The following is a 27,477-nucleotide window of genomic DNA, read 5'->3' on the forward strand; positions in this document are numbered from 1 at the left end:
AGTAGTTGAAAAAGCAATAAATTTATGACAATTTTGGGTGCAGCAATAAAAGCTGAGGGATTAAAAGACTTCTCTAAGAGTGTAGGTAAAGCTACAGTTAACATTGGAAAGAAATTTCTTTTTAACCCAACAGGAGTTTTGGAGATAGAAAAAAGACGTGCAACTGCAACTAAAAACACTTTAGCAACTTTAGCAGCTTCAACTGAGTTAAATAAAATTGCAAGAACTGGGCAACTAAAAACCCTAGAGCAGCTTTAGCAGCTACTTTGCGTTAATTGGATTTGCAACAACTAGATAAGGTACAAAAGTAGCACAAAAAAGAAGAGATTAATTTTTTGGAACAAACAAGACTTAATTTTAGCTGAGCTTTAGTTATGGTTATAGGGATAGCTTTAGGTTAAACTATAACTAAAACTATAGCTTAGCTGTAGTCTTAGCTTAGCTAAGCCTTATCTATGTCTTTTACTTAGCTTTAGCTTAGCTGTGATTAAGACTATGATATTTACCTGCGAGTTGTAAGAATATTTTCTTATTAAAAAATAAAATATTATAACTAAAATCGAATAACTTTCGTTTTAAAAAGTAAATTATTATCTTGTTGTTCTTATAATCTTCACTTACTTTAACTAATTCATTATTTTCTTCGTTATCTATCTAACTATCTTTTACTGACTTTATGTAAAACTAATTAAAATTATCGCTAAGCTGATTAGACAGAATATACATTTGTTTTAGTCAGACATTTGCCTTTAACTCTGGTGTTAGTCTTAGGTTTGGTTTTAGGCTTAGGATTAGGCTTTACAACAAAGAGATTATAATTTATACCTTCCATTTTTTTATGTATAGAATTAATTTGGGGTATTACCAATAGTTTAAAACTTATTTTTATTGTGTTGGTTGTAGATATTATAAAGATTTTATATTAATTTTTATGGTTTCAATTCAGCTAAAGATATTAAGATATTAAAACGTTCTTGTACTAAAGGTAAAAAAAAATAAATCTATGACAGTATCTGTTGCAACATAAGAAGCTAAAGGATTATAAGATTTCTTTAAGAGTGTTGATAAAACCACACCTAACTTTGGAAACAAACTTGTTAAAAATGCAGTAAGATTATTAGAAACAGCAAGTAGAATAAGAGGTGCAGCTGCAACTAAAAACACTAAATCAACTTTAGTGGCTACACCCGAGCTAATTAAATTTGCAACAATTGTAGAAGGTATAAACTAGTACAGAAAGATAGAAGCTAGTTTTAAGGTAAGAAGTAGAGTTATTATTAGCTTAACTATAACTATAGCTATAACTATGACTATAACTATAGTTTAGCTATAACTATAGCTATATCTATAACTAAAGCTATTGCAATGACAAAAGCTATAGTTTAACTATAACTATAGTTTAACCATAACTAAAGCTAAAAAATGTAAATATAACTATAACAAAAAACTATGACTATTACTTAAGCTATAAATAAAATTATCCTTGAAAAACAAAGGTAATATTATCAAATTTGCTGAATTTATTATTGTTACTAAATAATACTTACTTTAGTTTTAAAAAAATTTAACTTCATTTTCTTGTTTCTCTTATATTCTTCATATAATTTAACTAATTCATTGTGTTCATCATTATCTATCTCTTTGTCTTTTATTGACTTAAGCTAAACTTTATTAAAATTGTCAATAGACTGTTTAGCTGAAATATACATTTGAGAATACTTTATAATTTTTTTCCTAATTTAGATTTATTTTTTTTTGACAATGAACCACATATAGTTGCAGTACCAAACGCTGCTGGCATAGAATAAGGTAATCCTATACCAATTAATGCAACTGATGTTGTTTTTGCTGTTCTTGCTATAGATGATAATGCTATTTCAGTTACCTAAGGTATATTAATACAATTTTCAAAATTAATAATTTTTTATTATAGTTTATAGTTTCAGTTTAGTAATAATTTCCAATTTATTTTACAATATTAATATTAAAAATTAATTTATTATTAGCTGGGAGTTTATCATTTTTGTAATGCCCCTTAGTCTCTGTCCAACCTTTAGCATTAATATTAGAGAGATTTGGATAAAAAAAGGGTGCACTGGGTCTAGTTTTGTCTATGAAAAACTTAAATTAAGAAATAACCTTCATTTAATTTCATTATATTTTTATTGATAATGGATCGCCAGCCTTGCTTGTTCTTTGTTGCAATTAGTATGTTTTCTAATAACATTGCTAATTTTTTCCATGAAGTATATTATCTTCTTTAACTTCTTGTATGACTTTAGCGAACATATCTTCTAACTGTATGTTTGCAACGTTTATATTAAATTTATTCAATTAATTTCCAGTTTTATTTGATTATAATCAGAGATAATGTCACTAGAGACTCTAAAACAAAAACATTCTGTATTTTTTACTTCTCTTGTTGATTTATTAAACTCATTAATTAATTCAACATTAGTTTGTGCTTTGTTTAGTTGAAATGTTCTGGTTGTGACTTTATCAAACTCATCTTTTCTTAATTCAGTTATTTTTTATTTAAAAAATCTATTCTATTAGAAGATGATAATAGTTTTAAATAGCCATAATGTTTATGAACAACATCTTTTTCATCTGTGAGAGGGTGCGCATTCCTAATTTTAAAGGTATCTCTCATATCAAAGTAATAATTACCTTCTAAGAAAAGTTTATTTGTGAGCCTTTCTTGTTGATAGAACTATTTCCGCTCAAATGAATCTGCTTCATGTCATCTGTTCACAGAGATTCTAAACTCCTTTTATTGGATTCAAAATCAAAGTAAGATTTGAATATTCCTGTTCATAGTATTTACCTTTTATTATGTTATCATTGACTTTTATGCTGGCCGTCTTATTTTTCTACTTGAATAACTTTAAATAGTTCTCTGTTCCAATTAGTTATATATATCTTTTAGAGTAAATGTTACGTTTATTAGCATTCTAAACATAATCACCGTCATTGAGTTGTGATTTATATTTATTAGAAGCAGTTTAACTGATGTAGTTAAACTACATCAGTTAAACTGCTTCGCCAATTAAATTCCATCTAGCTTTTTCTGGATTGTTGCATCAACGGTGTGATATTTTGAGTACTATGAATGTTATAATTGTATATTACAACAGCATCATCGAATGGATTTACCCCATTTACCGTCACCATTTATAAACATCGGTTTATTAATTTTATAGTTAATATAATTCATTGAAACTTTCTGTAAATACAGCTTTAAGAACACAGCATGTAGAGTACTTTTTGTCTTTTTTTCCTTCATTAACAATTTAAATGATTTATTGTGATACACATCACCTCTACCAACGCATAACATTCTGGTATTCTGTGTTCTTGTAGAGTTAATCTAAAAGCATTAGTTATAGTTATACCAGATTTTTTTTATTAAAGATGTTGTCCAGTCATAATTAATGATTATATCTAAAACAGATAATATGAATTTATGATTATTGCTATATTTGCTTAGAAATGATTTAGCAATTATTCAGCTGACCATGCTTCATTTTTTATAAAAGTTTTATTCTTTATCTTTCAAACTATGTCATTATTAGACTAAATATTGTCTTAGCTAATAGTTGTTCTTGTTGTTCTAGTCAATAGTCATTATCAGTCAATGTAGGTGTGACTTAGCCTAAATACTTTAATAAAAAACAAAATTATCTTGTTACTCTTGACTATTAATATTCATAGATAACAGTTGTTTAGATATATTTAACCATTTAACCTTTAATTTTATAAACCATCAATGCCAGCTTTTAATTCTATTAAAAGTAAGTCTAGTTTTTTTACTTGATTGTTTGCGCCCATTTAGTGGCTTCAAGGAGCTGCAAATGAGCTTTGCCCTTTGTTCCCCATGCAGATTCCCTGATCCAAGGGATCTGAAACAAAAATACATTCTCCCTTTCATCTCTAATAAGCGTTTTTTCCTTCTGTATCATTTGCTTTTCTTATCAATTGCGTTTAAATCTACAGATTTAAACGTTTCATATATATTATCCAGTAAAAGTACAGATTGATGAAAAATCTAATAAAGCCACTTGAAAACTCATATATAATATTGCAAACTAAAAAGCCATCCACCAACCTGCTCTAGGGATACATCGACAACCTTCATTACCCATTCTTTTTTAGCTAAAACCTTGAGATGTAAACGTATTTGAGGATTATATTGAGTACTCATTAAATAAAGAAAGTTGGCAGCATTATTGTCAACTGTAATTAATTTATGACTATATTCGGTCGATATCAGTGGTTGATTTTCTAGTTTCATAGCTCTATGCCTTAGTTTGTTTATTTAACTCTCAATTTTTCAAAATAAGTGCTCTCATTGTTTATCTACCCAATGCTAATTTTTTTATTAGTATATATAGTGTTAGCTAGAGGATCAAAAAACTCTAATCTCTAGTTTCTCTTCAAATCTGTATCTTCTTCTTTCTTCTTCAAATCTACTAGGTTCTATTAATGTTTCTACTTTACCCAATTTGTATACATCAAATTAAATTGTTAAGTCTCTAAGCTTGTCCTTTAAATTGATCTTTAGTTTTGGCAATTCTGTATCTATAAAGTTGAATACATAATGTACATGTAATTTTTTTAAAATTTTAAGTGGGAAATATGGAGATATGCTTATTAGTTTACACATTCTACATGTTAGAAATTGATTATGGTTATTATAATGCACACTCAATAGATTATGTCTATCTCTAAAGGTTATAGTTTCATAACCTATGAGTTATTTGAATGGTTTTTTTGACAATCATCACAACTCCAACACCAGGCTTTATATCTACAATCACTGCAACTGGTATTCTTTTTCAATTTGGCAATATTGTCAACTATTACTTCAAATATTTTGTCTTTATTGCTCCACGGTTTGGTGTAACAAGGCTTGCCTTTCCCCAAGCAGGTTCCCTGATGGAGTTGAAAACGTTTAAAATTATTTCAGTTGAAAAACAAATTGGAGGTGGTGTTGTAGAATCAAATCTAGAAACTAAAAGTAAAAAGTATGTAAAAGTATCATGCGCAAATGTTAAAGGTAATGATGATGATGTAGCAATATTAGAGGCTAAAACTTAAGATGAAAAAAGTAGACAAAGAATCCAGAAAAGAGTTGGTGTGAATATTGTACAGAAGAAAAATAACTGAAGAATCTCAAAAGACATTATGAAACAATTAATCATGAGGGGAGACTTAGACTAAGTATCGGAAATTATAGCATTAAGGAATATACTGAAAAGATTCTTAATCGTGATTGTCTGAAAAATGGAAAAGTAGATCAATAAGAATGAAAAAAATAAAAACCGTTTACTGATTGAGGGGATTCTTTTATTGTAATATTTGTATTATATCTTTATATGGCAATGGTGAGATGAGCGAACATTTAGCGGCAATGAAACTTTTAAGTGCAAAAGTTAATACTTAAATATTCTTTGGAGATCTTCTTAACGCAAATGACGGAGAAAAATTTGAATGCCTTACATGTAAATCATCTCTAAGTTCAAATATCGCTGAATATTATTTTACAAAAACAAAAAAAATCTAGATGACGTTGTTGGTTTTAATAACAATAATTCTAAAGACGAATCTTAAGATGTTTTTAAAGATGAATCTAAGAATGAAACTAAACCTAAGGATAAACTAATGTTGTTGATAAATCTAAAGATTTTGATAGTTTTGTAAAATTTGTAAGAATAAATATTTTTAAAAAATATAAACGTTGTAAATCTATTCAACACAAAGAAAAAGAAAGTGATAGGAAATTGTAAATGAGAAAAAGAAATTGACATTAAAAAATAAGGTTTAAAACACTATATAAAGTTTAAAAAAACGCTTGCTAGTAGTGATTACAATGATACTATATTTGCAAAAACATTAACATTGCATATTATTCATCCTCAAAGTGAAATAACACCATTGATGTAGTAAAGTATACAACACCAACTGATCAGAACACAGAAGAACATGAGTTTGCAATCAGATTAAAAACCAGGCAGTATAGTTCTCCATATAATCTAGATTATTTAAATAATGAATTGGAAACCAGAATGCACGAAAAAAAGATGAATCAATCTGGATGGATTTTACAAAACTTTATACTGGGAACAATGTATGTACATAGATTTTATCCTACTGCAGGATGCTATACAGATTTTCCGTTTAAATCTAGATTATACACATCTGGATTATTTACTCAATATACAGAATGATGATGCTTTTTGTTTATTGCTTAATTACAAATAGCTAATATTGAGCGCCATAAAACTAGTAACTATAATAATCAAGAGTATACTAATGAGCTAAACTGCCTGATGTCCCAACTCCTTATGATTCAAAACAGTCGAAAAGGTTACGAGCATTAAATAAAGAAGAAGTGTCATTCAATGTGTTCGATTTAAATAAAAATGAAACTGCTAACCCAGCATTGATCAATCATAACGATCCTGAAAAATGTTATTTAATATACTGGGGTAGCCATTATTACCTATGCTTAGATAATCATGGTTGTTAAGAACTAATTAAATAAAAATTATCCATGTCTAAGATGTTGTGTGTTTTTTTAGAACTCAGGATGAATCAAACAAGAAGTTAATTTTATGTAAAGAGAAGTTCGTCAGAGAAACATATAGTAAGAAGAACAATTCATAAACATGATTATCTAAAATTTGATTAGTTTCAATATATAAACAAAATGAATTTTAATGTACAGTAAAAGATGGTAAACATGTTTTTGCTATTTGTGCATTATATAACAAAACTGAATATCCGAATTTTTTGGAAAGTAATTTAGAATATCTTTTTGGTGCTGATTCTGTCGATTGGTTTTTATTTAGAGTTCATTATCATAATACACTCTTTGGAAAGATATTCAAAATAAACATACCGCCTAAAGAGGAGATTGTTACTCCAATGACTACTGACTGTGATTATAATAAAAATTGTAAGAAGAAGACTGTGTAAGTGGTCACGATCAAACAAATGGTGTTTTTAGACATTTCATCCATAATGAGTGCAATTATCAAGCTAAAAACAAATTTGTTCCCTTACACGATTATCATTCATCTAATTATGACAACCATTTACTCATAAAAAAACAAAGTAAACATTAAGTAATCAAGAGTGTGAGAAACTGAATGAATTTAAGATAAAGAGAGCAAAAAGTATAGTTCCTAACAGGGAATGGATATTGTAGGAAAATTTAATAAAACAGATTTACATCCTAAAGAAAAATTTTTTTTTCTAATTTGAAACAGAAAGCGGAAATTCATGCGCAAATAATAAAGGTAAAGATGATGATGTAGCAATATTAGAGTCTATAGCTGAAGATGAAATTAGTAGACAAAGAATGCAGAAAAGAGATGGAGTGAATATTGTACAGAAGAAAAATAAATGAAGAATCTCAAAAGCAAAAGACATTATGGAACGATTAATCATGAGAGGACACTTAGACTAAGTATCGGAAATTATAGCATAAAGTAATATACTGAAAAGATTCTTAATCGTGATAGTGTGAAAAACAGAAAAGTAGATCAATAAGAATGAAAAATTAAACCGTTTACTGATTTGAGGGGATTCTTTTATTGTAATAATTGTAATATATCTTTATAGTGCAAGGGTGAGATGAGCGAACATTTAGCGGCAATGAAACTTTTAAGTGCAAAAGTTAATACTTGAATATTCTTTGGAGATTTTCTTAACGCAAATGACGGAGAAAGATTTGAATGCCTTTCATGTAAATCATCTCCAGGTTCAAATATCGCTGAATATTATTTTAAAACAAAAAAAATCCAGATGACGTTGTTGGTTTTAGTAACGATAATTCTAAAGACGAATCTTAAGATGGCTTTTAAAGATGAATCTAAGGATGAAACTAAACCTAAAGATGAACCCCAAGATCAATCCAAAGATGAATCCAAAGTTGAGTCTTAAATTTAAAAAATCTAAAGTTGTAGATAAATCTAAAGATTTTGATAGGTATTGTAAAATTTGTAATACTAAATACTAATAAAAAATATAAACATTATAAATCTATTCAACACAAAAAAAGAAAGTGATAGGAAATTGTAAATGAGAAAAAGAATTTGACATTAAAATAATAAGGTTTAATACACTATATAAAGTTTAAAAAAACGCTTGCTAGTAGTGATTACAATGATACTATATTTGCAAAAACATTAACATTGCATATTATTCATCCTCAAAGTGAAATAACACCATTGATGTAGTAAAGTATACAACACCAACTGATCAGAACACAGAAGAACATGAGTTTGCAATCAGATTAAAAACCAGGCAGTATAGTTCTCCATATAATCTAGATTATTTAAATAATGAATTGGAAACCAGAATGCACGAAAAAAAGATGAATCAATCTGGATGGATTTTACAAAACTTTATACTTAGAACAATGTATGTACATAGATTTTATCCTACCGGAGGATGCTATACAGATCTTCCGTTTAAATCTAGATATTTACTCAATATCCAGAATGATGATGGTTTTTGTTTATTGCAGAATTTAATTACTTAATTACAAATAGCTAATATTAAGGCCATAAAACTAGTAATTATAATAATCAAGAGTATACTAATGAGCTAAATTGCCTGATGTCCCACCTCCTTATGATTCAAAACAGTTGAAAAAGATACGAGAATTAAATAAAGAAGAAGTGTCATTCAATGTGTTCAATTTAAATAAAAATGAAACTGCTAACCCAGCATTGATCAATCTTAACGATCCTGAAAAATGTTATTTAATATACTGGGGTAGCCATTATTACCTATGCTTAGATAATCATGGTTGTTAAAAACTAATTAAATAAAAATTATCCACGTCCAAGATGTTGTGTGTTTTTTTAGAACTCAGGATGAATCAAACAGGAAGTTAATTTTATGCAAAGAAAGTTCGTCAGAGAAATATATAGTAAGAACATCAATTCATAAAGATAATTATCAAAAGTTTGATTAGTTTCAATATATAAACAAAAAAATTTTAATGTACAGTAAAAGATGGTAAACATATTTTTGTTTCTTGTGCATTATATATCAACCCTGAGTATCCAAAGATTTTTGGAAAGTAAAATAGAATATCATGTTGGTGCTGATTCTGTCGATTGGATTTTATTTAGAGTTCATTATCATAATAAATTCTTTGGAAAGATATTCAAAATAAACATACCGCCTAAAGAAGAGATTGTTACTCCAATGATTACTGACTGTGATTATTATAAAAATTGTAAGAAGAAGACTGTGTAAGTGGTCAAGATCAAACACATGGTGTTTTTAGACGTTCCATTCATAATGAGTGTAATTATCAAGCTAAAAACAAATTTGTTCCCTTATACGATTACAATTCATCTAATTATGACAATCATTTAATCATAACAAAACAAAGTAAACATTAAGTAATCAAGAGTGTGTGAAACTGAATGAATTTAAGATAAAGAGAGCAAAAGGTATAGTTCCTAACTGGGAATGGATATTGTAGGTAAATTCAATAAAACAGAATTACATCCTAAAGAAAATTTTTTTCTAATTTGAAACAGAAAGCGGAAATTCATGCGCAAATAATAAAGGTAAAGATGATGATGTAGCAATATTAGAGTCTATAGCTGAAGATGAAAATAGTAGACAAAGAATGCAGAAAAGAGATGGAGTGAATATTGTACAGAAGAAAAATAAATGAAGAATCTCAAAAGCAAAAGACATTATGGAACGATTAATCATGAGAGGACACTTAGACTAAGTATCGGAAATTATAGCATAAAGTAATATACTGAAAAGATTCTTAATCGTGATAGTGTGAAAAACAGAAAAGTAGATCAATAAGAATGAAAAATTAATGGATTGATGATGAAGAATATAATCAAGCAATAAATTGTTGGAAATAAAAAAAGGCAAACAATAAAAGTTTTTATGGTAAGATATCATAAAACAGATGTTTTGGTATCAGTATATGTATTTGAAAAGTTTAAGGACATGTGTTTCGATTATTATGAAATAGGTCCTTGTTATACATATTCTATTCCACGTTTAATTGGGTTATGTGTGTTGAAATACCCTTTTTATAGTTTATAAATTTCAAAGACGAAACAGTGAAAATTTATGATACAATGCAGCTTGCTAATAGAGCTTCAGTATTGGGTTATTGTCAAGTTAATTGTAGTAATAAACAAATAGATGCTAACTATACTAGTAAAGAGAAATATTTAATGTAAATAAATTTTAATTTCCTATATGCACCTGATATGGTGCAGGCTTTACCTACTGGTGAGATTAGTGTTTGAGATAGTATAAATAATAAATTATCTATTAACATTAAATATTAGATTTATACTATTGATATTAAGTACAATGAAGAGTTAAAACAAAATCAAAAAAGTCGTCATTCTTTCTTGTGAGGAATAAAACAGATACTAGAGAGTTTACTGGTTGGCAAAGCTTGAAAAAAATTGTAAACCTAATAAAATTCAATGTTACCACTTATGGGTTTTAAAGATTATGTTATTGATGGTCAGATGTTAGATTGGTACTTAGATCATGGTTTGGAATTGGAAGATGTAACGTTTAAAAATAAATCTCAAAATGAGAAGAAAGATTGGTTAATACCCTATACAGAGTTTAATATGGAGAAGAGAAAAGAAGCTCAAGCCAGAGGTGATAGGTTTGGTAAAGTATTCTTTAAGTTGATGAATAATGCATTCTACAGAAAGACGATAGAGAATGTTAATAATAGAACAGATGTGGATTTAGTTAACGATATGGATAGATATATTATTTGAGTCGAAAAGATTAATTTTTAATATGCTGTTGAGTTTCATGATGACATGGTTGCTGTACATAAAATGAAAAGTAATGCTAAGTTAGATAAGTTTAACTATATTGGGTTTGCAATAATAGAAAAAGCTAAGTTGTTTATGTATAAAGCAATTTATGAATACTTTGAGAAATACGTAGTTTGTAGTTATCACTATAGAGATACAGATCGTATATTTAAAAATAAAAATGTTCGTTTTGGTGGTAGTATTAATGAAGAGATGAATAAAATGAAAGTTAAATTAATTAAAAGTGAACAGGGTAAGTTGAAAGGTGAAACAGCTAATTATATTATTGTATAAGTCTGTTTTCTTAAAGCTAAAGCATATTGTTATAAAACAATTAAGGTAAACAAGAGAAAAAGTTAAAGTGAATAACTAAAGCTACAATTAAAAAATGGAATAACAGTAGAAGATTATAGTAGATATATATATATATATATATATATATATATATATATATATATATATATATATATGTATATGTATATATATATATATATATTTATATATATATATATATATAATATACATATATATGTATATAAACATATATATATATATATATATATATATACATATATATATATATATATATATAAATATATATATATTTATATATATATATATATATATATATGTATGTATGTATATATTTAAATATATATATATATATATATATATATATATATATATATTTATATATACTTATATATATATATATATATATATATTTATATATATATATATATATATATATATATATATATATATTTATAATATATATATATATATATATATATATATATATACGTATATATATATATATATATATATATATATATATATATGTATATACGTATATATATATATATATATATATATATATATAAATATATATATATAAATATATATATATATTTATATGTATATATATATATATATATATATATATATATATATTATGTATGTATTTAAGAGTAAATATGTAATTATTGATACAATTGATAGTAAAAACATCATTTAGAATAAAAACAATATAGAATAGCAATAGACTCATTCGATGGTAAAGATATTAGAGATTGTGACTGTTCATTTAAATTCAATTGTAATTTTTTGATTGATTTATGTAATGTTTATTTTTTTATAATGTTCTGGAAGTAGTTATATGCATATTAATAGGAAATAGCAGTTAGTTCACTTTAATTATAAAAGTTGGTAAAAGTTAAATATTTTATAAAAAAACATGAAAAATGGCAAAAATTCGAAAACATTCAATACACTTTACTACTTTTTTTCTCCGTGTTCGGGAGGTAGTCATATACACATTACTTTTAACATCTTTTGATCCAAGCCTTGATTTGGTTTCCGAAATTTGTCATCGACATTTAGAATACTTAGCGTGTTTCGGAAAACCTATGGAGCCAATTTAGAAATCATTTAGAAAACATATGGAAACAATGATAGTCTGAACAGCTCGCTTATAACTCTACAAGGCTCTATTTGTAAAACTGATCGAAACTGATAACTAAATAGACCTTTAATGCGTGAAGGGCAGGTTTGAATTAATATAGGATGAAAATGGTCTCTGTTCGCTTCCCCAACTCTTTCCTACCGGGCCCACTCAACGTTACTGTTGCCGTTCATAAGCTGAAGTAAGCTACTGAACAAGGAGTCAACCTCTCCCCTCCCCCTAGTATGTTATGTTTCCCCCGTTACAGACCACGTGTCATTACATGCTGAATCATTATGTAAAAATATGGCGCTTGCGTTTTGGGGGTGCAAATAATATGGACCCACTAAGCTAGGGGGCACAAACGGAAATGATCCAAAAAATGTTAGTTCCAAACAAAAATAAATTTGAGTAAAACTACGAAGTGCTCTTCAAAAAATAGTCCCATCAGAGGTCAATTATCTCTATTTTTGTGGGGGGGGGGCTGTAAGTCTTCTCGGTGGGACATATTGGTTCTGAGCAGACATTCCAGACTCTGGAAGGGTGTCCGATCAGACCTTCCAGACTCTGGAAAGGGCTCTAATTGGACCATCCAGATCATACCACGTAATCATCGATACTCCACACAACGGTATTCTCGGACCATCTAGATTCGGAGCAGTGTTCTGATCAGACTTCCCAGAAGTGCACTGATCTGACCGTGCAAACTCTGAAGGGGGCCCTGGTCAGATTTTCCAGATCGTATGTAGTTCTGTCCGACTTTGTTGAAGGTTATACACCCTTGCGCGAATGTAGTCGGTCTGATCAGAGCTGGCTTGGGTCACGCAGCTGATCCTGGGGTCTGATCGGACGATGAATTTGATCAGTTGATCTTGCATAGTGTTGAAAGCGTAGTTTCAGCATTTCGAATAAGTCAGCGCAGAACAAACGTGCGATAAGCTATGAAAAGGGTAAACTGAGCACTGAATGTAATACTGGATAGAGTTAGAATATTAGGATTCAATACAGTGTGCTTTTATTAAGCTTACCTGAGCTACAAAGTTTTTCATTAGATTTTCTCATCAATTGAATACAGTTATCTCTTAAAAAATATTTATATTAATTACAATAAAACATATATCTTTTAAACAATTCAAGACCTGAAAACATAACAGTCAGAATTGTTAGACGCCTCATAAAAAAATGATCAAGAATCCAAGATTTTGCTCAATTTTAGAAGTTGCAGCTGCAATTTCTTCAACAAACAAGAAGGATCCTATAAGTCTTTTTGTAGCAGCGCGCCTCTCAAGAATTTCAGGAAGGTAAAATATATATGCTTTTACTTCTGTCTAATGTCTAGTGAAAGGTAATTTCAGGTTTAACTTAAATTTTGATCCAGTGTTTCGGAAAAGTTTCGAATAGGTGGTTCAGAAAAAGGTAATCAACCACTTGATGATAAAAATTATAGTGAAGAATTAAACCCCATTGGTTAGGAAACAATCTTAAAATACCAGATAAAAACGGATTTTCTCTACGTTTTTTAAACCTTTGCGTTTTGCAAGTTTTTGACTTCATTTTAGTCTGTAAAAGAATGCAGTTAGAAAGAAACAAATTTTTGTGGACTCAATTTTTTATCACAAAATCAAAATTTCCACAACTGTTACGCTTCCATGTGAACCGAAGTCTCAATTATTAAACAAATTAAAAGGTACAGCTCAGATTTGTTTTTGGCTTTACGCAAACAATGGGTCAAAAGACTCTAAAGGAAGATAAGATGGGGAACTAGAATTTGTTTCTAGAGAAAAGATGCAATTCAAATCCGACATTTACTTAATAATATTCTTTTTCTGTATTATAAATGAAGTCAGTTGCCAGGAGTGTCAAAGTTATCACAATATTGATAACGACAAACCCAAATACTACTTATAGTATTATTAAATAACCAGCTGCAAATTGCTTTAGATTTCACTTAAGGTTGGACTTTTAATTTTAAAAAAAAATGTCAGAACGTTGATAAATTGATAGATATTATTAGTTTCTTATTTTAATTTCATTTCTCGAAGTTTCTGCCCAGTCGGGTCATCCATATAAGCGCCCGCCAGTCGTTCGCTTCTCTTTTTGTCGTCAATTGCAAAACCGCACATGCACAACTTCCTTCTCAAGTTGCAAGCTATTGGCAGGAGCTGAGATTTCATGTGCATAAGGTTTTGGTTGAATCTTAAAATTGTGTTTGAGATCATTATTTATTGACACCTCGATCGTTGTCTGCTTCTTATGTTTTTGAGATCGTTCCTGCAATGCTTTCCTGCCCAAACCCTTCGGGTAGCCGTTATTATTTTCAGCTTTGTCTAGCCATTTGGTCAACAGTGGTTTCAGTTCGCACATATTCTTGAAACTAAGCTGCAAAGCCTCGAATCTGCTAATATGGTTTGACTGAAAACATTTCTATACAATGTTCCGAGAGCCAAGCCAACTTCTGCTTGAGTGAATTCAAGTCTGCTTCCTCTCTGCTTACTGCTTCGCAAATTATTCCAAGTCGTCATTTGAGGGTATTTCTTTACACTCGCGTCCCATGCAGTCCAGCAAAGCCATCTTGTCTAGGGTTCCCCCGTAGAGCAGGGATTGGTTACCGTGAAGAGCACCGGCCGCTGCCTAGTAGCTATGGATAATTGCTGTGGTTGATAACGGGTACGGAGGTGCAGCTACATTTGGTGGTGGTGAATCAAATCTTGAAGGTGTCATGTATCCGTTGAAAGGGTGCATACCAGAAGCAACCAAATGTGACCAAGTATTTGAGCTTGCAAGTCTGTGTCCCATACCAATGGCGGGTTGTGCTCCGTAGATTGTGGAAGTTCCTGCTCCGTTTGAGAAGAAAGTTCCCCTTTGGATTCGACATTGTGGGTTGTTCTCATAAGGAAATGATTTGCAATTAAAAACACAATTAAATCCCAGAATTGGATTTCGTACAGTGTTGCTTATATTATAAGCTTACCTGAGTCATGAAAATTTCCATTAGATTTTTCTCATCAATTGAACATGGTTCCTTTTTTTTAAGAAAGAGCTTAATACAATAAGTTTGCGCTAGAAATTTATGCTGCAACTATCTCTAAATACATATAATGTTATCTACCCGAAAACATATATCTTTTAAACAACTCGGGACCTGAAAACCTAAAAGTCAGAATTGTGAGATACCCCATGAAAAAAAAATTGATCAAGAATCCAAGATTTTGTTTAAATTCAGAAGTTGCAGCTGCAGTTTCTTCAAAAACAAGAAGGCTTCTATAAATCTCTGCGTTGCAAGCCATCTCTCAAGGATTTCAGGAAGGTAAAATTTAGTTGCTTCTACTTCTGTTTAGAGTCTAGTGAAAAGTATTTCCGGGTTTAACTTAAAGTTTGATCCAGTGTTTTGGAAAAAAGTCAAATGTTTTGTTCAGAAAAGGGTAATCAACCACTTGATGATAAAATCTATAGAGAAAAACTGAACCATATTGGTTAGGAAACAGTCTGAAAATACTAAATAAAAACGGATTTTTTCTATTTTTTTAAGCATTTATGTTTTAAAAGTTTTTGACTTCTTTTTACTCTTTAAAATTGTTGCCAGTAAAAAGAATGCAGTAAGAAAGAAACATTTGTGAAGTGAGATGGAAGTGAGATGGTAAAGTGAGATGGTGACATTTGTGAAGTGAGATGGTGATCGAATAAGTTTGCGTGTTTAGTTTTTTCTGTACGAAAATTCTGGTTTTATAAGACCAATCAGAAGCTCAATTTCACGAGCTTTCGCTCATTGGGAACGTTCATCTTTTCCCTATATTCATTGAATAATATCCACTCTATTTTTCTGTCGGATGGCTTCTATAATTTTGTCCTTGATTATCAGTCCCAAATGAGAGAGAAAAAAAATTTGGTTCTATGGCTGATAATGATTTTCAAGTTTTACTGCTTCAATGTTTGTGTTTTTGATTCCCTCTTGCTGAAGTTCTGTCCTCGGATATATTGGGAACTATTTTCTGTCTGATAGCTTCAAATTTTTCTACACTTTTTCTGTTGACGAAAGTAAAAAACACTTCTGTTAACAATGCGTTGTTGGATACGATTTTCAACCTCCTGGACCTGTTGTTACATAGTTACGGGCCGCTGCTTGTTCTTCAAAGTGTTGCATTCTTCTCTTTATCCATTTTAGTTATATAACTCTGGCAGGATATTGGAACTGTTTGATGAAGACTCAGTAAATTGGATAGTTGCTTGTTTTTTACTGACCGAAACGGTAGACCAAATGCAACGCTTGCTATTCCACTAGTGACAGAGCAAAATTTGTTTCTGTAGCGTTTGCTATTGCATTTTAGTTTTCAAGTATTTTTTTTTGTTTATTATTGTTCTGTTGGTGTAATTCTTTGCCCTCTTCCTTTTATAATGAGAAATGTTTATCTACGATTGCAGCTTTTAATAACAATTTCTTCAAGCCACATTATTTGTCATTACCAAGAATAAAAAAAAACCGTTGCAGTGTTTCAATTCCCTTAGATTATGTTGAACATCATTCAGAATCAGCAATAGTTTTTTACCCTTTGAGCACTTTTACGACATTGGGAATAATATTGGTAACAATAGACAAGCTTTTGAATAGTTTGGCTTCATTTAATTTACTATGCTTAGTCTTTGTATTGTGCCTCTTTAATGAAGTATTTTGGTTTTTTCATTTTTTGCTCAACAATGTCCCCGGTAGGTGCATTAAAGTTCTCTCAAATAGTTATTTATATGACGAAGAAAATTTAGTTGTTAGCAGAGTCCCTATAGAGCTAAAAATTTATTAATCGTAATGCGATAATAGAGAGTAATGCGTCTATAAACTTTTTGTGATAAATTTGTTTGACCAATGAGACCACTCTAACAGATACTAGCAAAGTTTTTCAATATTAGTTTTCGGCTACAAAGTGATTGATTGTCCAATTTGAAGTCAAATGATTTTTTCGAGCATTGCCATGGATTTCAACAATTGATCAACGGCTAAACAATTTAATTAGCTTGAAAAATGAGTTTGTTCAGTTCGTTCAGAGCTATTGTTGAAATTTGATGGTGATCGTTTGCGTGTTTGCTTTCTTTCTGTTGGGAAGTTCTCTTTTTAGAAGACCCATCGATAGCTCAATTTCACGAGCTTTCATTTTTTGGGAATGTACATCAGTCTCACAATAATGCTTTTTTACAGTTTGCGTTATGGTTCTTACTCTGCTTCACTAAATGATGTAGAATTTACAAATTTTCATTCGGCTAGTCAGCCTCCAGTGATTTCATTGAAATTGCGGTCCTTCAAGTTGCCACAGTTCTTCGATTTTTGCTCTAACATTTCCTTCGCTGAAGCCTTCTAAAACATTTCGTCAACTTCTATGAATAATTTCCAATAAGTTTTTCTTTCGAATGACTCGTAAAAATTTGTTTTTGATTATCAGTCCCAACTGAGAGAAAAATTTTTTTGTTTTTATGGCTGTTAATGAATTACGAGTACTACTGATTCCATGTTTGTGTTTTTAATTGGCTCTTGCTAATCCTCTGTCTTCAGATGCTTGGAAACCAATATCTGTCTGATATCTTGAATTTTTACTACAGTTTTCATGTCGGCTAAATGAAAAAAATCACCTCTTTTACAATGTGTTGATGTATAAGATTTTCAACCTCCTGGACTGTTGATACATAGTTTTGGGTTTGCCGGGCTGATGCGTGATGCGCGTTCTTTAATATGTTGCACTCTTCTCTCTATTAATTTTAGTTATATAACTTTGGCAGGATATTGGAAATGTTTGAAGAAGATTCAAAAAACAGGATTGTTGTTTGTTTTACACTGGCCGAAAATTGTTCATCCACGATTGCAGCTTTTAATAACAATTTCTTAAAGCCACCTTTTTTGGTCATTACCAAAAGTAAACAATTCAATTTGAAAAACCGTTGTAATGTTTCAATTCCCTTATAAAATGTTGAATATCATTCAGAGTCAGCAATAATTTTTTACCCTTTGAGCACTTTTGCGTTATTGTAATTAAAATTGGTAACAACAGACAAGCTTTTGAATCGTTTGGCTTCTTTTAATTTACTTTATGCTTAGACTTTGTCTTGTGCGTTTTTAGTGAAGTATTTTGGTTTTTAATTTTTCGCTCAACAATTTCCCCGGGAGGTGCATTTAAGTTCTCTCAAATAGTCATTTATATTACGAAGAAAATTTACGTGTTAGTAGAGTCCTGACAAGGCTAAAGATTTCTTAATCGTCATGCGTTAATTGAGAGTAATGCGTCTATAAACCTTCTGTGATAAACCTGCTTGACCAATGAGACCACTCTAACAGATACTGTCAAAATTTTTCAATATTAGTTTTCGGCAACAAAATGATTGATTGTCCAAATTGAAGTCAAATGTTTTTTTCGAGCATTGTTATGGTCTTCAACAATTGATCAACGGCCAACCAATTTAACCAGCCTGAAAAATGAGTGTGTTCAATTCGTTCAGGGCCATTGTTGAAATGAGATGGTGATTTGCGAACAGGTTTGCGTGTTTGCTTTCTTTCTGTAGGGAAGTTCTCTTTCCAGAAGACCCATCGATGGCTAATTTTCCCGAGCTTTCGTTTATTGGGAATCTACATCAGTTTCACATCAATGCCTTTTTTTGCAGTTTGCGTTATAGTTCTTACTCTGCTTCACTAAATGATGTAGAATCTACAAATTTTTCCTCGGTTAGTCAGCTTCTACTGATTTTGATGAAATTGCGGTCCTTCAATTTGCAACACTTTTTCGATTTTTGCCTAAATTTTCTTTCACTGTAGCCTGCCAATACATTTCCCTAAATTCGTTGAGTAATTTCCAGTAATTTTTTTTGAATGACTCCTAAAAATTTGTTTTTGATTATCAGTCCCCAATGAGAGAAAAAAAATTTTTCATGGCTGTTAATGAATTTCATGTACTACTGCTTCCATGTTTGTGTTTTTAATTGGCTCTTGTTAATCTTCTGTCCTCGGATATTTGGGATCCAGTTTCTGTCTGATATCTTGTATTTTTTCTACCCTTCTCATGTCGGCGAAATGAAAAGAAATCATCTCTTTTACCAATGTGTTGTTCGATGCGATTTTCAACCTCCTGGACTGTTGATACATAGTAAGTTATAGGAAAACACTTCGAAAGCAAAATTATATATCCCAGACCAATTCTTGCGAAATTGTTTTCACGAACAATCAAGTTGGGGTTCGCTCAATGTACTTGCAATTTGAAAAATGAAAAAAAGCTCACAATTGAATTCGCGAAAATTTTTCTTTAGAAACAAAAAAACAGTGACAAAAAGTCTATGGATAAAAAAATAGTTTTCGCAATTCTCTGGTTGCAGCAGCAATTTACTGCTCAAGAATTCTTATAAAACAATTATAAAACAAACATAGTGAAAAGTTACCTTTTGCTCACGTCAATTTGTTTTCTAGTAGTTTTGCTGAAAATTAGAAACAAAGTAGTTGCCTCTGGCTGATAGTCATGAGTATTTCTTTTGTTGATGCCTTAGTCCCCTTTTGGACATTTTGTCACGTCCCCATGACAATAACTGTAACTATAACTGTAACAATATTTTTTGACGATAAATATGACGTAATTTATTGCTATGGCAACAGCGAGCGGGTAAAAAATGAACAAACGTTGATATTCGTTTCCACTGAGAATTCTTCTTTTCCCCGTCCTTCACCAGCCCAGTTCCGACAGACTATCTTGCGCTCAAAATGGACTCTGATCAGACCCACTTCTGTTGCATATAGTCTGAGCACAACAAGGTTGAATGTGAATGATTTTTGGCATTAATTGATTAACATATTCACTTCATAAAGTCATACAACTATCAGTTTTTGGCAGAATAATCGCTCAAGTGTCCAGAAAAAAAGAGCCAAACTTTGCTTTTTTTTCAAATATTGAAAGAATGAAAAAAGTTTTGTAAGCAGTTGGTGCAAAATTTTTTGTAGGATGCTAAATTGGGCAGAATTTCATAAACACGTTGTTCTCAATTATTGTTTATACCAACAGGGAGACTGGCTCTTGCCAGCAGCTGGATCTGATGAGAGCCAGTGGACTCCAATGATGTCTCTGCTCAGACCTATTATGTACTTTTGGCCTTGTGTTAGAGCTAACATCTGTTAATCAAACAATACACAAAAAATGTTTAACCATTTTGTTTTGTTTTGCCCTGACCAATACTACGTGCGTTGTATCTGAGCAGAATATCCTATGCTTGAAACCGTTTCTGATCAGTCTCATGTGCCTCCGAGAGCGTATCTAATCAGACTCAAATAGGTTCTTGAGGTTCATACCACACGTAACATTAAGGCAGACCCAAGGTGGGCTACTTTTACAGCCTTAAGGTAAAAAAAATCTAGGGCTACTTATTTCTGCGCGCGAAGTAGACGTACCTATATCTCTAAGACTAACCGACTCTGTAAAACAATGAGAGTAAACTTCTATTATTACAGTGGTTAAGAAGCATAGCACCGGAGTCAATGGTATACACATGGTGTATCTAACTAAAAGACTGACTACAGTTAGTTAAGTTCTCTCTATATAAAAGAGAGTAGTGTCTTCTCAGTCTCTGATTGGATGGAAGAGTACATCCAGTATTTCTACCGCTACAACATCGAGAGTTGAATGCATATGTGTGCTCAGGACACAGTCTGATCAGAGGTGATTTCCGCCTGTAATCTCAACTTGTGTTTGGTACTCTTGTCCGAGAGATACTGGTTTAGGCCGCTTGTACGTGAGGTCTCAGCGAGCCTTCTCCCAGTCGATGGGGGTTTGAATAGCTTAAATTTTTTTAACGCAGCACAACATGCCTCAAAATTTTACATATTGTGAAATCGTGTTAAATAAACTTAAACTTATTTCAGACATTTAGCTTAAACTTTTAGATTAAAGTTGAGACACGTTACGATATCAGAAATGCCATATCACTTGATCAACATGGTTCTGAAGCATGACTAAAGTCCAGCGTGACTAAAGTTACTACTTCAACTTGACTTCTAATTGACATCAAATAGCCTAAACATATATAGATATTACAAAAAGACAGCGCCCCAAGGCAATCCAAATCTTTTAGATCGTCGAGAACCACGATGAGACAACTAATAGGCTGGATATGGCTTCCAGGCTAAAAATTTTTAACTTGATCTGAAGGTTTACATAATGCGGTAAAAAATTCTAATATAGTAAAAAAACGAGATAAAAGTAAACAAAAGTATTTAAATTTGTTAAATGATCTCAAAGACTTCAAATATCAATAGTACTTCGAAAAAGACAATATTAGAAAAATCTTTTCTATCCCGCACTAAACCTTAATTTTGCTCTGGAAATTCTGTTGCCCCAAGTTTGACACGCCATGAATCAGTCTATGATTCAGTACTGATTTTGGAGTTCGACGTGAAATTTCTCAGTATTTATTTACACTTGGAGGCCGCGACGGGTTCTCCGAAGAGATCATCGGAACAGCGATCAGATCTTTTTCCTCCAAAATTGGGCAACTTGAGCCCAAAATCCGCGGCAGATGAGAAATGGTCAATTTTTTTGCGTCCCTAAGTTGCAATTTCCTGTCTAATACATGTACTGAATTGTAGAAATTCTGTCTTTTTAGAGGTCGAGAAACTCAAAGCCTTTCTTTGACTTATATGATATTCTGCTAGCCATAAAACTTCATAAAATTTTATTTTGTTATCAGGCTTTTCTCTAAGACTATAAATTGAATTATTAGTTTCATAATCTTGATATGACTAGCCTTTTAGCCAAAGAGTTCAACTCAAAATTGAGTTTCTAACATTATTTTGACCATGGAATTTATTTCCCAAGAAGATCGACGCCTATTTTTCCATGTATCTTGTGGGTTAATTGCCTGGGAAAATAAAATCACGTGAGATTTCACGTTCTCCTCGGAGAAATTTCACGTTTTTGAAACTCATTTTTCCGGTTCAGAGCACTTTGTAAATTATTTCACGTTCTTTAAGTTGAACAGTTTTCGGGAAACTTTTCAGTTCTGATAGAATTTGTGCGACTTTTGCTCAGTTTACAGTTTCTCGAACACGTGTTTGGGGTCACTTCTAGCAGTACACGTTTTAGTACATTTCTCTCTTATCGCTAAAGATTTGAAATAGGCTTAAAACGCTGATTCGGGTCTTTAAAACCCTCATTTGCGTACATGTTCATGTACGCTATTACCAGCTTTAGAAATGGTAGTTTCAGCCCGTCGAAACTACCCAAGTTTGAGTAGGTTTTTGCATTATGGTAGTTTAATATTTGAACCTTTGACGCTGATAAGTAAGCCCCGAACATGTACCCTTGCGACGCATGGCAAATTTGCAAAATTTAACTTATTGCGATAAGTTTGTGTTGTCTTGGGGCTAACTTGGGCAACATTGTTGACTTTTGAGCGAGTTAAGAAAGTTGTCAGAGGTAATTTGAAGTAACTGTTGGTATTGATTTAAAATGGCAAAAGTGTACTGACCGTATATCACTGTTCGCCTATCTCATTTTCAGTTCCGGGACATTTTTACTTAGCCGAAGATAAGTAAGCCGAACAATTCTTGGATCTATTTTGTGCCCTTTACTCACTTTTAATATTGTAAATTTCAAAATAATAATAAGTAATGATCAAGCTACCCTCTCTTTCTTGAGACCTCAAAATTTTAAGAACCCAAGTTGAGGTTTGTGACCCAAACCGGCTCTGTTCAGACCGACTTCGCCAGCGCACAGGGCTTAAAACGCAACAGAGCAAAAGAGTCTGGCAGAAAGTGTACAGTCTGGAAAATCTCGTTAGGGCCGCATCCAGACTTTGTATCCAGGTCTGATCAGGGCACTACCGGCGGTCTGGACAGTCCAATCGGGTCTGATCAGAGATGATTTTGGTCTAGATCGGATACCCCAACCCTCCCTCCCCCCGTGCGCCACCCATATCCTTCTGATCAAAGCTGGGCGCTGGATCAATCTGGGAAAAATTAAGTGTCATTTTACAACACGACCTCAAACTTACGCAAAGCTAAATAAAACTTTCAATATTAACTGCCGCAGTTTCAACGAGTCCTGAAAAATAGAGGCCCCCAAAAAAGATTCACGAATTTGTCAAAACGTTGGCATTTTCTGAACGGGTAAATTTCGGCTATTTGGAACTATTTCGACACAGCAATGTAATTCTAAAGAGGTAATACTTGGAGCTGTGTAAACAGTTTAACTTCTTAGCTTTCTGTCATTACCAGTGGGTTAATAACTTCGAAGCTCACTAGCAGTCTTACAAGTTCTATCTATTCGGGTTCAATTTGCCCCAATTGGCTCTAGTGTTTCATGTTGTTTTGTTAGAGAAACCCTCAATCGCTTTATTTGTTAACTTACCACCATTCGTCGTCAAATTCTCTTTCTAGATAAATTCCTCTTATTTCTATCTTTCTGTACTCTTTCGTAGCCTTTCTTTTATAGCTGTCCTCTCTCTTTCATTCTTGCTCGCTCAAATTGTATAAATTTCTCTTTGGACTGACTAAGACATATTACCATTTTAACTTGACCTGTTTTCGAATTCTGCAATATACTTGCGCAATTTTTCGAGAGATCGTCACAGCCTAATTTGGTGAGTAAATTTTTCATATATTTTTTTTAAAACCAAGTTTAAATTTATTTCAGGACCACGAAATTCATCAATAGAAATTTGTTATGATGATTTTCCACATCGATGAAAGTTGATTAAATTGGTATTCTCGCGATTGATCTACAAAATTATTATAGATTCCGTTTTTTAAATGTAATTTTGACAATCTTCCCAGTACCAATATACCCAATGTTACCAAATACCTAAAGTATGCTCAATACTTTATCCTAACATTGAAATTACCAGAACAATTATTTAGCATAAAATTTAGCTACTGCATCATTGCTCAAGCCTCGCGGCAGATGACCGTCCCTCAAACTCCCATGGCTTTTGACATAAAACTATCACAACCAAACAAGTGATTAAATTATCGGCTTGCCTATTAGAAAACAAGTTTGTAATACGAACGCTAATTTGTAATCGGATTATTAAAGGAGTAAAGAAGAGAATAAATTGGGCATTATGGCTTTGGGTATATTGGCACGTTGCGTATTTTGACATTGGGTATATTGTCTTGTCACAATTAGTGCCATAAGCTTGTAAATATATCACTCTATCTGATTCGATAGAAATGAAAGGCATAATCGCCCATTTAGAGAAGAAGAAACGATCTTGAGTCTTGATCCAAAAAAAAAACAACTGACTATCATTTCCCATATTATCAAAACTACAGAAAATTCTATAAAAGCTAGGGAATGAAAAAATTGTTTGTCCTTTACGAAACAATTCGGTGAAGGGAGATACCTGTTTCATAAAAATATTAACCCAAAAAAAACAAGCTAACAGAAGATTATGTCGACAAAGTTCAAATGAGAATCAACGCGTTCTTGAAGTTTCTACAATGTGACTCTAGAACACAATCTACAAAAATCACACCACAATTTTATTACTTTGATTGGATATTATTTCTAACAGAATTTTTCAACAACTGAGAAAGTAACTGAAATTTTTCTCTCTACTGTTTTACAACAAAAAATTTTCGAAAAGAACATTTTTTTTAACAAACAATGGAATTTTACCAACAATTGAAAGTAACTGAAAATTATCTCTCTACGTTTTTACCACAAAAAATTAACGATAAGTACAATTTTTCTTTAAAAAATAAAGGAAAATAAATTGGTAAAAAAATTTGAGAATCAAACAGGTGTTGCTCACCCCTTTATCAACTTTTTTGATGAGCAAGAACCAGTTTTTCAGTTAAAATTTTTTCTTTTTCTCATATTTTTTCTCTGGAACCAATTTTGAAATGATCACTTACAGAGGAATTATATAGCGACATGACCTTACATTAGAAACTCATTAGAAACTGAAATGGGCTGCAAAACTTTCTATATACTTCAATTCACTCCTATGCCGTTATTATAAACTGAAATTAAGAGTAGACTTTATTTCACTGCTGAACTATTTTCAACAAAATATTAAATTAAATGCTTAAAAGTAATTTTTGGTTGTCAGTCATGAATTTTTGCAATAGTCAATACAATCTTGTAATTTGAAGGCCTCACAGTTTCCTCCCGGATATAGGATTTGTTGCTTTTTTTTTTAAAAAAAAACAGCTCCAATTCAGTATAAAAAATTTCAATATTTGTTTAGCTTATCTTTTTTGTCGAAAATACGAAAAGAAATAAGTAAAAATCAACAACGCATTCAAGTCTGTGCAGTGGTTAAAAAATAAACAGCTGAATTATTCAAACGTTTTTCAGGTTGAATGCAAACGCAGTCTCTTAATATTGTGCTAATTATATTGGGGTACTGAATTTTAAAGTTTCAAGTTTTCTCAAAACCCAAAAGTGAAGATCATTTTTAGCATGTTATCTTGTTTGTATTCAATTGGCCAAAACTCTTTTGGTAGCCTAGCAAGTCAGATGTCAATAGCCTAATCACGACTGCATTATTTATTAGCCCTTTTATTTCATAATGATAATTTAAAAACTTCGCATTTAAAAGCCAACTACTTCTATCATTTTGTGAAATGCAATTTTCTGCTGCTTCTCGTCTTTTGTATGGTATTATTAACAATTTAAAAACTTCATCACTGGCTTACGAAACATGCGCTTCAACTAAAAAAATATCTTCGGGATTAATTTGACTGCAATAATCACATTGACTTTTTGCTACTTTTAGAGGGTTCAATTCGCTTTTGTAGTTTCAATACTTTTGGATTTCCAATGCAAATTCGAAAAATCCAAGAATTTTTAATTTCAATTTTGAAAGCAACCTGGAACTAAATGTTACCTATTTCAATATCAATTTCTTCCTATAATTCCTAGGAATTCGCATCTGATTCCTAGTTCCAGCAATTTAAGAGCGGTCAAACTATGAACAAATTTATCTGCATAAAATGAGGCCGAGTAGAAAAATAACCCCAGATTCTCTTACACTTTATTTACAAAATTCAAAACGACTGAATCAAAACAATTGCCAAAATGTTTATAACAATTTTCTATAGAGTTCGGATTCAGTAAAAAAAAAGTGCAAACGAAAAATCAGCCACCAATTGCTTATCACCATTTTGATTTGACTTGGCGGTCTATTTTTACGTGATTTACATCAATAAGTTCAACAACTCAAGTTTAGTTATAACTCAGCAACCTAATTATCATTCAAGTCGCTTGTTAGAATGAAACAGTTTATAAGTTATGTGGGTGTAAATGGTAAACCTAATCATGTAACCAAATGTGCCAAATGCAACCAAAAGTTAAACTTAGTGCTAGTAAGGTTATCAGAGCCAGCCATAGTTGAAAGGAAATGTTTGAATTGTTTGAAACTGTTATTCGAACAAACTTATCAAATTTTACTTGTAATAACCAATTTTAACATTCTAGTTAATCACTTTGAAATATTCTAATTACCATTTGATAGCTAAAAGTGAGTTAAATTGTCAACTTATTTTTAGTATAGTACCGTTAAGTATAATTCAATCACACCTTTTTGAAAATTTATTGCTTTCTGATCTGTCGAAAGTCGTCTGGAAGACTTTGGGTTTCGACAACTCATCCGTGAAAATCTTAACAGGTGTGTTAATAAATTTTTGCTTTTTGTATTATTTTGAAATTATGAGTAGAATTTATTTATGCTAAATGTAATACTATTATTCAATGTTATCATTTATATAATCGTTTGCGGCGGTAGTTATGTTGCCCCTTTCAGTTTATTACCGTCGTTCAGCGAAATCAAATCTTGGTTTTTCTGAAGTAGAGAGATCTTTTGAAATTTTTACTAAACGAGCATTAACCTTTAGTATGCATATTCAATCACCACAAATATACTTCATATTTAAAGATATAAATGTGATACAAAAATAGTGTAATGTTGCCCAATGTTGCAAAATCCCCGGGTCGTTTTTCTCAGATTGCCACAAAATAGCGATTTTCCTTTTCTTTCGTAGCCCCGATAATCTTAAGGGTTCATATTTACAGCTTCGGCGACACTAACAGAAACCTGTCAACTTAGATATCAAACCAATAAACAACAATGGGCAACTGGAAAGTAGGTTTGTGCTCAATTGGGGGGTGTCTGAATGACTGGAAGTTGTGTGTGATGTCCTGGTGCTTCCCAATTCATGTGTTTGGAATGGCAGCT

General features: G+C 31.3%; 1 long non-coding RNA gene and 1 pseudogene across 1 annotated transcript; one reads left to right on the forward strand and one right to left on the reverse strand.

The window, feature by feature from the left end:
* Positions 1 to 14,306: 14,306 nt before the first annotated feature.
* Positions 14,307 to 15,467, reverse strand: LOC142357407 (POU domain protein CF1A-like; annotated as a pseudogene).
* Positions 15,468 to 16,934: 1,467 nt separating this feature from the next.
* Positions 16,935 to 27,471, forward strand: LOC142357406 (uncharacterized). Its single transcript, XR_012761599.1, has 3 exons — positions 16,935 to 16,949; positions 23,351 to 23,877; positions 27,315 to 27,471. It is a non-coding gene; the product is annotated as an uncharacterized LOC142357406 (long non-coding RNA).
* Positions 27,472 to 27,477: the final 6 nt, after the last annotated feature.

The sequence above is a fragment of the Convolutriloba macropyga genome, unplaced genomic scaffold (assembly GCF_964194025.1).
Source record: "Convolutriloba macropyga unplaced genomic scaffold, txConMacr16.3 SCAFFOLD_1458, whole genome shotgun sequence".
In the NCBI taxonomy this organism is placed as follows: domain Eukaryota; kingdom Metazoa; phylum Xenacoelomorpha; order Acoela; family Convolutidae; genus Convolutriloba; species Convolutriloba macropyga.